Consider the following 13576-nt stretch of genomic DNA (forward strand, 5'->3'; position numbering starts at 1 on the left):
TTACTTTCCTAAATCTGGTTAGGTTTAGAGGCATTAATAACTCTACTGCCAAAGATTAGTTGGCCATACGTTTGTGGGTCCATTTCTGGGTTCACTATTCTGTTCCATTGATCTGAATGTCTGTTTTTTTGTCTGTACCATACTGTCTTGATGATTACAGCTTTGTAATACATCTTGAAGTTCACGATCATGATGCCTCCAGCTTTGGTTTTCTTTTTCAGGATTGCTTTGGCTATTCAGGGTCTCTTCTGGTTCCATACAAATTTTAGGATTGTTTATTCTAGTTCTGTGAAGAATGCTGGTATTATTTTGATAGGGATTGCATTGAATACGTAGATTGCTTTGGGTAGTATTGACACTTTGTTAAATGTTTATTTCTTTTTGAGAGACAGAGAGACAGAGAGACAGAGAGAGACAGAGTGCAAGCAGGGGAGGAACAGAGACAGAGGGAGACATAGAATCTGAAGCAGGTTCCAGGCTCTGAGCTGTCAGCATGGAGCCTGATGCAGGGCTTAAACTTACAAACTGTGAGATCATGACCTGAGCTGAAGTCGGATGCTTAACTGACTGAGCCACCCAGGTGTCCACAGGGAGTACTGACATTTTGACAATATTTGTTCTTCCTATCCAGGAACATGGGCTGTTTTTCCTTTTTGTGTGCGTATGTGTGTCTTCTTCACTTTCTTTCATAAGCTTTCTATAGTTTTCAGTGTACAGATTTTTCACCACTTTGGTTAGGTTTATTCTTCGGTATTTTATGATTTTTGGTGCAATTGTAAATGGGATCAATTCCTTGATTTCTCTTTCTGTTGTTTCATTATTGGTGTATAGGAATGCAACCGATTTCTGTACATTTATTTTATATCCTGCAACTTTGCTGAATTCATGGATCAGTTCCAGGTGTTTGGTGGAATCTTTTGGGCTCTAGATAAAGAGAATGTGTGCGTGCACGCGCGTGCACACACACACACACACACACACACACACACACACACAATAGAGTATTACTCGGCAATCAAGAAGAATGAAATCTTGCCATTTATAACCACATGGATGGAACTAGAGGGTATTATGCTGGGTGAAATTAACTAGTCAGAAAAAGACAAATATCATACGACTTCACTCATATGAGGAATTTAAGACACAAAACAGATAAACAGAAGGGAAGGGAAGCAAAAATAATATAAAAACAAGAAGGGGGACAAAACATAAGAGACTCTTAAATACAGAGAACAAACTGAAGGTTGCTGGAGGGGTTGTGGGTGGGGGGATGGGCTAAATGGATAAGGGGGATTAGGGAAGACACTTGTTGGGATGAGCACTCGGTGTTATACCTAGGGGATGAATCACTGGAATCTACTCCTGTAATCATTATAGCACCATATGCTAACTAACTTGGATGTAAATTAAAAAATAAATAAATAACATTTAAAAAAGAAAGAAAATAACTCTACTGCCAGTAGTAAGGAAGTCACTGTTAGTCCATGGCATGATGTAGTAAAGAGATGTAAAATATTACCATTAGATATTCCTAATCAAATACCTAATTCCTAACCAAATAGAAGGTAAAGTTCTGGATGACCATGTATTTGTGACCTTAGAACATTTTAGACAAACTACTAAATATAAATAATGGGATTGGCTGGTTGCTTCAAATTGCACTGGACAGAACGCAGAATATAAAGCATGCAAGTTTACAGTTATAAAACTATCTCAATCACAGGAAGAGGGAAGTGGAGTAAAGCAAAGAGATCCATATGATTAAACTATTACATCTGAGTGACTCTGGCATGTTGGTAGAAGCAGGATAATTTTTCACTCTTTCTGAATCTGCCACATAAAAACACAAAACAACAAGAGAGAGGAAGAAAAGAAAAGATCCAGACAAAGTGGAGAGGAGAGCAAAATCAAGAAATCTCAGAAAGCAAGTGGCCATATTTTTAAACATAACTCACAGGAACCTAAGAGGGATTCTTGAAATCAGGAAAGTTTTCCTGAACTCCACATCTCATTTTAAAATTTCAGGAAAACATATTTCACATAAAAGTGAACAACATAAAAGCATCAAGGTCAAATCCAACATAAAGTTATTATAAATTTAAAACAGAGTAAGGAGAAGAATATTACCCCCAGAATCTCAGAAAGTAAGGCAGAAAAATATGCCCCCAAACAGATCACAACTGCAACCTAATATTTCAAGATGCTAAAACATTAAGAAAATTATTTATAATATGAAAGAGTAACATAAATTTAAATTAATAAAACTCATAAATGAGATGACAGAACTCAAGAAAAATTAGAAATGAAAGAAAAAAGTCATTTTAGAAATAAGATTAACTAGAGTAAATAAAATCAACACAGATGATGTTTTAAGCAAAACAGAATGTGGGAAAAAAGGAGATTTTCATTTAAAATAAAGAGAATAAAAAATATTTCAGAGAAAGTGACTATTGATGATATGCAAAGATCAAACATACAGATAACACAAGTCCACACAGAAGCAAGGGGAAAAAAACTACGAAAATAATATTTAAAAGCACCTTCTGAAAATTAAAAGAAAAAAGTTTTTAAAATATACAATGGAAAAACACACCATCTACTTGAGAATAGTAACTCAGAATGACTCACAGTGATATGTATTCTGATCAAATTAGAATCTTTAAAAAAATAGGAAAAAGAATCCTTTGAATACCTAGAAAAAGCAGATAGATGATTTATAAGGAAACATAAATTATCAGACTTTGATAGCAAGGCTTTATGCCTGAACAAAATGAAGTAACATATTAAAGTTACTCAAGGAAAGAAAATGTGAACAAAGAATTTCATATCCTGCAAAACTGACTTAAAAATCAGGGGCATAAAACAAACAAACAAACAAAAAACAAAACAAAACAGGAATCAAGGGCACATATAAAATATGATCAATATCCAAGGACTGAAGGAATATTAATTCCATGACCTATTCTTGAGGAACCTACTAGAAAATGACTTTCAAACAACCAAAGTTACCGGGAAGACATGACATATAGACTGATGGTGATTAAAAACATAGTTACCTGTAGAACTAAGTTAATAAGGGCTATATGAGAGACAGTATAGCATGCACTTGTATGCTAACAATAGAGATATAATACAAGTATACAAAATGCCATCAGATTTTATAAAATGAGTAACTGTGAAATATTTTAATTCTCTTTTCCCCTGTGTCATTGAGAACAGAGAATATTCGCATGGAAAAAAGAAGCTGTAACTGACAAATTGTAATAGACACAACATTAAGTGGAAATCTTTAGGCTTAAATTTGAAATATCCAAAAGACTCATAGGTATGTTATCTTTAAATACATATCTTCCCTTAGTTCTGTTCACTGAAAAGGTCTAACAAAATGAGTATCCTTGCACATCCACATCATGGTCCTGAAATTCAATTTCTCACTAAACCAAACCAGGGCACTAAGTCTAGAGAAGAAAATGTACAAGATCACAATGGACCATCTCATAATATCAGACAGCAGGAAGCTCCTAAAAATTGCTGAGTCATATCAGAAGGACTCTGGAGCCAACTTGAAGAGGTTCTCACTGGCCAAAGATGGGATACTTTGGGTCTTAATACTAATAATAATAGTAATAATTACAATGAACTGAAATCAAATAGGTAAAACCATGAGTTCATAATAACAACAACAATAAGAACAATAATAAACAGAAGAATCTGTCACCAGAGAATGATAAGGAATCAATTCATTATATTGAAAACCAATAACTAAAGCAAAGATTTGAGCATTTATCCTCCTTTTCCTTAATGAACTATGTCACTGGGAAGCAAAAGGTAGAGGAGAAGGATCTCATCATTAAACTAATACAAAATAAATAATATTATTAGAAGATCAGAATTTATAGCCTCTAGGAATGAATATAGGCATTAAGTACAGATGGCTATGAAGATAAAGAGAGAGAGAGAGAGAGAGAGAGATTTTGTACCTCCTATAATCATATGAAGCACAACTTCTACTGTTGCCAAAGAATCAAACTTGACTCTGGATCTGGATTTGCAAAAAAATTCAGAAGAACATGTTGAACTAAGGAGGACATTTCTGTGCAATCAGTAAAATGCAGACTGAGAAACTACAAGTCAAATGGCCTGGGTGCCTCAATAGACAAAATGTGAAGAAAAGGGACAGAGGACAAAACCACAGATTAAAAGAGACTTTAAAAAACTTACTTTAAAAATTAGACGAGACTAATCTAGAGTCTAAGAATGTATACAGAATGTATACAGAATACTAATACAGAATACTAATCTAAGAATGTATACAGAAGTGAAAAAAAACACTATGAAGAAACCTATGAGGGCTAAAAGCAATGAAAACCGTTACTTGTAGAAGTGACGGCTGGCTCAGCTGTGTCTGGGATTGAGCCTTTGTAAAGAACCCCTAGAATGGCTAGCAAAGTCCCTTTCTTATCCTTTGTGGTTTGTGCCTTATAAAAATTCATTCAGTCATAGTTTTTATTTTTGTACAGTTTCTATGTTTTGTGTTACAATAAAATCACTTTATAAATATTAAGTCTTTATATCAGATACTTTTCATAAAGAAGAAACCCAGCCTGCTACCAGAGCTTTCGTGTTGTAATACTGATCACAAGAAGTCAATGGAAAGTTGTAAAGTGCTTGATGTGACACACTTAGAAAATACTCTGAAAGGGCAGCTCTAAGAACAACAGAAGAGTATATTATTCTTGCGCAGAAAAAGCAGTAAATTGTTATTTATAGGTATCGATAAGAAGAAATCCTTGAGCTTCTATGACTGTCAGGCTTTTACAGTCATGCTCCAGGGATAGATAAGAAAGATAGAGTACATTCCACACATTATTCATTTTTAATCAATTATGTAATCTGTAGACAACAAACTCAAGAGTTTATAAATTATTGAGGAAGGGAAAGAGTGCACTATATCTTCAAGGGATTGAACTCTTTATGGTAGGAAGCCACAAAGCCAACCAAAATGACCTCATGGATATTTAATAATCCTCCAAATTACATATGATTAAATGTTCTGAGCTCATCATTTACATACATACACACACAAAATGCCAAAGATAAAAGATAAACATTATACTCCATGATACATGGTCATTGATTTCACTTCAAGACCAATAGCCATCATTCTTTGTATAAAGCCATGAAGTAAGAATATGATGCCCTGAACTCAAACCAATGTGCTGAAGAAAAGCAGACTGACCGGAGTGATAGCTTAGCTACCAAATGGTCCGTACTCTCTCTTTTTTTTTTTAATTTATTTTTTAAATATTTATTTATTTTTGAGACAGAGAGAGACAGAGCATGAACAGGGGAGGGGCAGAGAGAGAGGGAGACACAGAATCCGAAGCAGGCTCCAGGCTCTGAGCTGTCAGCACAGAGCCCGATGCGGGGCTCGAACTCACAGACTGTGAGATCATGACCTGAGCCGAAGTCGGACGCTTAACCGACTGAGCCACCCAGGCGCCCCTTGATCCGTAGTCTCTTAAGTAGAATAGAAATAATTGTAAATGAGCATATATACAGGAGAAAAAAAAAAGGCACTACTGCTTAAATTAAGAATAAAAGGAGACAATTAGAATTAAATAGGAAGCTAGTGTTTATCAGTTTATAAAAAATAGAGGGAAGCACAACAGACATGGTTAACACTCCTCTCAGACACTACTCCTGCTCTGTTTGCCATAAGGTACAGAAGAAGCCAAGGCTGAAAACACCAACAGCCTTCCGTGGATCCCAGGACCACCCAGAGGTTTAATTTGGTGGCAAGCTTCAAACTGTCTTCACAAACTTTTATTAAAGCTAAAGAGAGCCAAAAGGAATGGGAATTTCTCCTCACCTTTCACTCCTATCTAGGATAACTTATATGCAGTTATGAAGGTAGAAAGAAAAACAATAAACAAATGGGTCTAAGAGACAAATCAGTTCCAAAACAGAAAATGTGGAAACAAACTCACTGGCTTTAAAAAATAAACTTTTGAGGAAATTTAGAAAGCTGTCTCGATCATTTCACTCACATCCTCCCTAATTCTGTCACCTGGCATGATCCAAAACTACTGTCTTCTTTCATCTGTCCCTCTCCTCTACTAACATGTATTCCAACTGCACTGGCATCCAATCTGGGCTCTCAAGACTTCATATCTGCACTGCTAACAGTGACTTCTTTCTGGCTTATGTTTTCATCATGGCCTAGTCCCAACCCTGACAAAAACTATATTTACTTCCGCTTCTCATTGCGAACTTTCCACTTCAATAAGATCCTTCTCCTGATGTTGCTAGCCCATCCCACACACACACCCTAATCTGCAGTGATAACCATGCCCACTCAGACTTTGCTATTCAAGTCTTATATGCCCTTCAAAGACTCCATCAAATCTCTCTTAATGATTTCACCAAACATTTCAGTCTACGTAGTTCTCGCTCAACTCTGAAATAGTATCATGCATTGATTCTATACAGTCTTTTCTTCCTCGGTTTCAAAGACATTTCTCTGGGCTGAAAGGATCTTAAAAAGTATCCAGCTTCATGCTTAAACATCCTCTACAGCTCTAGCAAGTGCTTATCCAGATTATGCTTGGATACTTCCACTAATTGTAGTTTTACTACCTCCTGGAATAGCTCATTCTAGGTTTCAACAGCCCTACAATTACAAAGTTCTCCCTTATAATCAGCTTATATCTCTCACCATATAACTTCAAACTGTTAGTTAGCATTGTACTTTAGTACCTATACAGAACCAATTAAATCCCTCTTGAATAGTCCCAATAATCTAAGACTTTAAGAAGTTTGTTTCTCCAGTCTCCCATGACTCTCAAGATATATTTATACCATGTCCCTTCAGCCATTCTGATATCGTTTCTTCAACTTTATTCACTGTCCTACTAATTATATACTGCCTTTTGTTATTCTAATATTTTAGATATGTGCCAGCCCTCTTAGGGCCAATGACCAGACAATGTCAGGACTTCCATCAAGCCCAGAGAGTAGGGCAATTTTCACTATACCTCATCCCTTTTATTTATTTTTCTTTTTTTTCCCACGGTACTCAATGTAAGCTAGTCACAAATTACATGTTTAGTCAATTAGGCTTTGAAATATTCCTCTCAAATTATTTTTCAATGAATTGCCCACCATGAACTCCATCTTTCTAGGCATGGACCAGTTCCTTCCAAGAATTTTCCTTCATTATAATAAATGCAAAATTATCAGACTTTTTTTCTCAAAAAGAAATAGTATCAGGGATAGTACAATCTCTTGTGGAGGTCAAATATGCTACAAATATCCAGGCATAGGCATGGAAAAATACCACAACATGGAGGCATCAGAGGGAGCCTTGTGAACAATGACTGTGTGGCTTTGAAATTGTGTAGTGATATGTTTCACGAGCAAAAATTTTCATACTTTCAAATTAAGTCATTTTTAAAAAAATCATCCTTCTGAGGGGCGCCTGGGTGGCGCAGTCGGTTAAACGTCCGACTTCAGCCAGGTCACGATCTCGCGGTCCGTGAGTTCGAGCCCCGCGTCAGGCTCTGGGCTGATGGCTGGGAGCCTGGAGCCTGTTTCCGATTCTGTGTCTCCCTCTCTCACTGCCCCTCCCCCGTTCATGCTCTGTCTCTCTCTGTCCCAAAAATAAATAAAAAACGTTGAAAAAAAAAATTTAAAAAAAAAATCATCCTTCTGATTTCCATTGCTTGCATGATGATATTCACATGCAGTATAGGAATAAGACCATGACATTTCCCTGGCTAGACAAAACACTGTGTCCAGAAGTTTTAGACCAACCACTTTCCTTGATCCTCAGCTGACAACAATTGGTACTACAAGAGGTCAGCCTCTCTCTGGCTGGTTTTTTTTTAGAACAATTTGCATCTCATTTTACTAATTTTACTCTCCAATTATTACTCTCAATCCATTGCTTGAATTATCTATTGCTCCATAAGGAATGACATTTCCTTTGGCTGAGAAACTAGCTGTATCCTACTACATTAGTGCTGATGAACCTCACCAAGTGCAAAGTGATGGCTGACTTGCCTGCTTTGGCAGGCCCACTGAGGAGGCACAGTGCCAGCACCTGCGGCAATTACTGACAGATTGGCCCAATTGCCACAGCTTTGATGGCAATCTGCATAGGATTATCAGTCATACATCAAACAGCCTCTCATTTCAATTCACCAAAACAAATGGTGTCACCAAATCTACCCACACAATTCTCTACTTTCAGTAACTCCACTGTTGAATTTCTCTGTCCAATCCAATGAAGCATGCCCGCCAAGCTCTGTAATGATGGATGGAGTCATTAGCATTTTAGTTTCTACATTGAACCTGAGGCCAAAGCATATGGTCAGACAGATGTTCCAGCAGTGGGCTCTATTTGATTTGCCATGTAGGTGTCCACTTATACTGGACCTTCAGAGAAGAATACTAAGTCATAAGTTACAGTCCAACCCTGTTTCCAATTCCTTTACATCCTCAGAATTTATAACATGTTCTGAAGACAGAACACTCAGAACATGCTTTATTCTATATTTCGGCATAGATTAATGATTAAAAATTACCCCCGAACCTAATCAAATAACTTCAAATGGACAAGATGGACAAAAATCCAGGTTAAGGTTCGCAGGCTATTGCCACCTATGGCTTGATTAGTACTGCCAGGACTGAGGTTATTTGATAAGATGTATCGCATACTTTTCCTCATGAATGGTTTATTGAGGTAAACTGTATATTCAGAGAATTGGATGGTTCTTAACATCTAACAAATGTATATGTACCCAAAGACCCAACACACCAATAAACATATATGAAATTAACATTACCCCCCAGCCACATCCAGTCTATTCTTATCCCCCACAGTCAAATACTCTTCTGATTTCTATCACCATAAATTAGTTGTGTTTCTTCTGGCACTTAATATAAATGTAATCACACAGTTTGCACTCTCTTCTGTCTGTCCCCTTTCTGAAAACATAATATTGCTGAGATTTATCCATATTGGTACATGTATCAGTACCTCATTCTTTGTTAATGCTCAGTGGCATTCCATTGCCTGAATGAACCACGCAGTGTTTACCCATTCTCCTGTTAATGGGCATTGGGGTTCTTTACTGTTCTTGGTTATTATGAATAAAGCTGTTATAAACATTCTTTTACAGGTCAGTTTGTGAACACATGCCTTTATATCTCTTGTGTAAATACTCAGGAGTGGAACTGTTGTGTCATAGTCACTTTTTGCCACCATCACTTTACTATTCATATCAGGAAGCACTGCAATAAAAGGGCACTGCAATAAAAGGACTAAAACTTTTAACCTACAAAAATGTAGGTTAATTTTTCTCTTTCCTATAAGGAAAGTATCTGACACTTCTCAAAAACATAACCAGTTGTTTTTACTATTTTATTTCAGTATAAAATTGTCCATTAAAATTTCATTAGTGATCTTATTTCCTATAACGTATGTTTTCCCATAAGCCTTAAGTTACGATCCACAAATTCTCTACCACTAGGGGTTCCTTGAAAACAAAAAATAGCATAGTTCTAAAACTTGTTGGAAGCACTGAAAAACATCTGTTCAAGTGGGGAAAAATTGCAAATCGTAACCTGACAACAAATGTTGTGCTTGTATCTCGAATGCATGCTACTTCATTGAGTTTTACGATCAAAAAGGAATTTGGAAATTCTCTACAAGCGACTAAAGTCTTAGTACTCTAAGTCCCTTTTCCAACATAAATGAACTTCATAACACACTATTTTAAGCTATGGCCCAGAAAAGCTCATAATTTCACCATACCAGTAGCCTGTTGACACTAAATAGACTTCTAAAAACAGTCATCCATATTGTTCTATGCATCGGTAGTTCACTGAGCTTGTACAAGGAGGTTAATTTGGGGATTTTGTCATTGTTTTCTAAATGTCTAGAGTAAATGACCTAATTCTAAGACCCTGTAATTATACAATCTGAGATCTTACAGAAAAGAACACTCCCTAAAGATACATCCAGAACCACTATGATATACCTTATGAATTATCCTACATTAGCTCAGGTAACTCAGATGCTTGCTTTTCGTGCTCTGTTTTTTAATTTACCTAATTTGTGTGTCATTTTAAACAATAAAAATGATTGACATATCAATTGTAAGCTAAAGACAATAAACAAGTGAGAGATTTATTTTTTTAATGTATTTCCACACATAAATTATTTTAAATGTCAAACACTATCTATCAGGTTATTATGGTTAAAGCAGTGTTTTGTTTTTCCTTTAAGATAGAAAGTTGGCTGCTTTTCTTTGTTTGGGTTTTTTTTTGTTTTTGTTTTTGTTTTTTACCCCATACTTAAACATTTAACAAGTGAAGCTTAATACTGTATAATGTAAGTGATTTGGAAAACATAAAGGGTCAATTGCCATTTTTTAATTACACCTACATCGCAAGCGTAACAGCTACTCAATTATTCCATTACTTTTGTGACAGGATGCAATGACTTTTCATCTGGAGTTACTTTCAATTGGGTCTCAGTACTGTCAGCAGATAGGTTAAGCAGTTGTTCTCATAATGATACTTAATTTTAAGGGACCATTTTTACCCATACACAACTAATAAACAATTTCACATTCTTCCATCAAACAAAAAAGGTAATGAAGGCTATGTCTTAGGCCATCAAAAAAAAAATGTAAAGACCTAGTTTAGCATTTTATAGCTGGAAGGGATCTTAGTTTCTATCCACATCTCCTTTTATAATTAAGGAACTTGAAGTCCAGAATAATTCAATGAATTCTCTACGCCCATACAATTAACTGGGTTGGAAGGGCTAAAGGGTTCGAATTAAGGTTCAAATTAAGAGTTGGGCCTCCTGATTTCTCGAAGTTGTTCTGCATCAAGCAAACATGACTTGACATTTATTTGTATGGGTTGGCTTGCAGATTCCTTATGGAATCAAGATTCTTTCTGCTTATTATATTTCTACTACTTGAAGCAAACGAAATTTTTTAAAGTTACTGGCCACATTCTGGTTGACTCACCATATATTTATATACAATAACTAGTCTAGTTTGTTTGAAAACATCCCCCGACTAAGGAGTTGATAGTTTCAATGTTTCTTAAACGTGAAGAATGATTTACAACAATACCTTAAGGTAATTTAAGTGGTGTTACTGAAAAAGTAGAAAAGCTTTTTAAAAGAATAAGGTAAATAGGTACATCACTGAGGAATTGGGTAATGTCAATATCAAAACAGAAGAGAAATGCAAACATTCACCTTAGGACATGTAAAGAGAAGTGGAGAAAACGGAAAGTAGAATAGAGGTCTCACAGAATATTTTTACCTCACATCTTTCTTTATAAAATGGCAGAGGGAATATTTTTAAAAACTGTAATGAAATGGGCCAATCCAGAAAGTAGGAACCAAACAATAAACGAGCAGTATTTTGATTGCAACCCACTCAGACCAGCAGAGCCAGAATGTCTTTGTTGCCACAAGGCAGCTGGTGTCTGAGCACACAAAACCCTTTTATTTCAATGTCACAATAAATCCTGGGGCATAAAACCAGGGGCAGGCTGCAGAGTTTGGTTCTCCAAGACAAGACAACATGGATCACAGCTAAATGCCAACTAATGTTCCCACCGAAATGAAAAAAAAAAATAAATAAATAACAAATTGATTAGAAAAAATGTCTAAAAACATTTTTTAAATTAATTGTTTAGGCTGAGAGAAAGAGGGATTCTGACTTGATGTTCAGCTGACAAAACAGACTGCACATTATACAATACCCTCTCCAGAAAGAATGATCTCATAATTCAGAATCTATAGGGGAAATCAGCATAATCACAGAAAAAAAAAAAGTAGGGGCATCATTTCCTTTCCACATATTCAGGATGATAGGCTGATACCAGCAAGTCACGTGAATTATAAAAGTAGTAATCATTAGATTTATATGAGTACATCTGTTTAACATCCAAGTGGGTATGAGAATTGGATGAAATAACAAATTTATAACATCTAGCACAGTTTTAGGCCTTATACCAGATATGATTTCAATATTCATTTATTATAATCATGACCCCAACCTCCGGCAACTTCATGATTATTCTCAATACTAATTTTACCTCTCTGAGAATATGGTAAGTGTGGTAAAATAAGTGCTGATATCTATGTTCAAGTCATTCTCAGGAATTTAAAATTCTGACTACTTAAGCCCCTTCCTTCATTCTGATGCAAACAGAACAAGAAATAATAATACAAGGGCTCAGAGGATATTATTACTTATATTTCTAGCTTCAAATATTTAGCTCAACAGTCATCTTTCCTACAGGACCAGGCTCCGGACTTTAGAGCTGCTCTTAGCCCTTACCCACCTCCCCCCCACCGCCTCCCCTCACCCCATCACTGCTCTAGGATTGGTAGATACTCTCTGAAAGCAAGTCCCATTCCTTACTCTATTGTTTTCTGATTTTTTCAAAGCTCTTTGCATGTACCATTTACATTTCTCCAACAATATGCCAAATTGTAATTCATTAAATATTTACTGAGGATTTAATGTATGCAAAGCAAACGTCTTGACCTCAGTTCTCTGATTAACCCTTACACACAAAAGTTCTGGAAAAATTTAACTGGCTCTTTTCCAATTCACATTTCCAGAAGTTTCCCAAAGTTTAGTCAAAATATTTTAAAGAAATTTATCAGAATATGACCGTTTCTACTTAAGTACTATGCTCTTGTATGTTAATTTCTCAAAATATTAAATGAGGAAATTTTCATTTTTTTCCTACTTTGAATGGATTTAGAAAAAATTGTTTTTACAAGTTATACATAACATTAGAGAAACATTACTTTCCACTAGAAACAAACCCAAATACTTATTAAGGATATACTGTTACATGTTTATTCATATTCCAATAATGGAAATACCTGAAATGAGTCTGCAATCAATTAAATCAAACCTGATGTGGTCTGAAGCGTTTGGATTTGGAGGAGACGTCTTCAGTGCATAAAGGTAATTTTATTAAAGCATGGGGATAGGAACCCTGGGCAGAAAGAGCTGCACTGGGGTTGTGACAGGTGACTGATTATATGCCTTCAGGTTGGGAGGGGGTTAGGGATAGAGAGTCTCTAAGGTATCTTGGAAACAAGGTTTCCAGGACCTTGAGGGGGCTAGCTATTGTTAGCTATCCTTAGGAATGGTTCATTTACTACTGTCTAGTAAACCCTCAGCCATGAGACCCTTCAGATGTATATCAGTGGGCCATAAGCTTGGAGTATGATTGCCAATATATATCTTGGGCGGTAGAGATGAAGGAAGCTTCCAAAGGAATTTTTGTATGTTAAAGTAGACTTACAGGATCCTGGGGGGTTGGGCTGAGATTGCCTTTTGCCTTTAGCAAAGTATCAACATGGAGGTAGCTGGGGCTCTCAGAAGAATGCCACTCTGCCTGTCTCAAGGATTCATAAATGGGACGTAAGTTGTAAGGATATTTAATTTCTTTTTCTGCCTTTGTTTCCCACATCAAAAGATGAACAAGAGAACTTGTTTCTTTCTCTCTCCCATTCTCT

The 13576-nt window shown here is 36.1% G+C and overlaps 1 protein-coding gene across 3 annotated transcripts in view; it reads right to left on the bottom strand.

Moving 5' to 3' along the window:
- The window catches only part of PTPRK (protein tyrosine phosphatase receptor type K), a 558792-nt gene that overhangs the window by 262895 nt on the left and 282321 nt on the right, over positions 1-13576 (bottom strand). The gene's annotated exons all lie outside the window — the stretch shown is intronic.

The sequence above is a fragment of the Panthera tigris genome, chromosome B2, assembly GCF_018350195.1.
Source record: "Panthera tigris isolate Pti1 chromosome B2, P.tigris_Pti1_mat1.1, whole genome shotgun sequence".
NCBI lineage: Eukaryota > Metazoa > Chordata > Mammalia > Carnivora > Felidae > Panthera > Panthera tigris.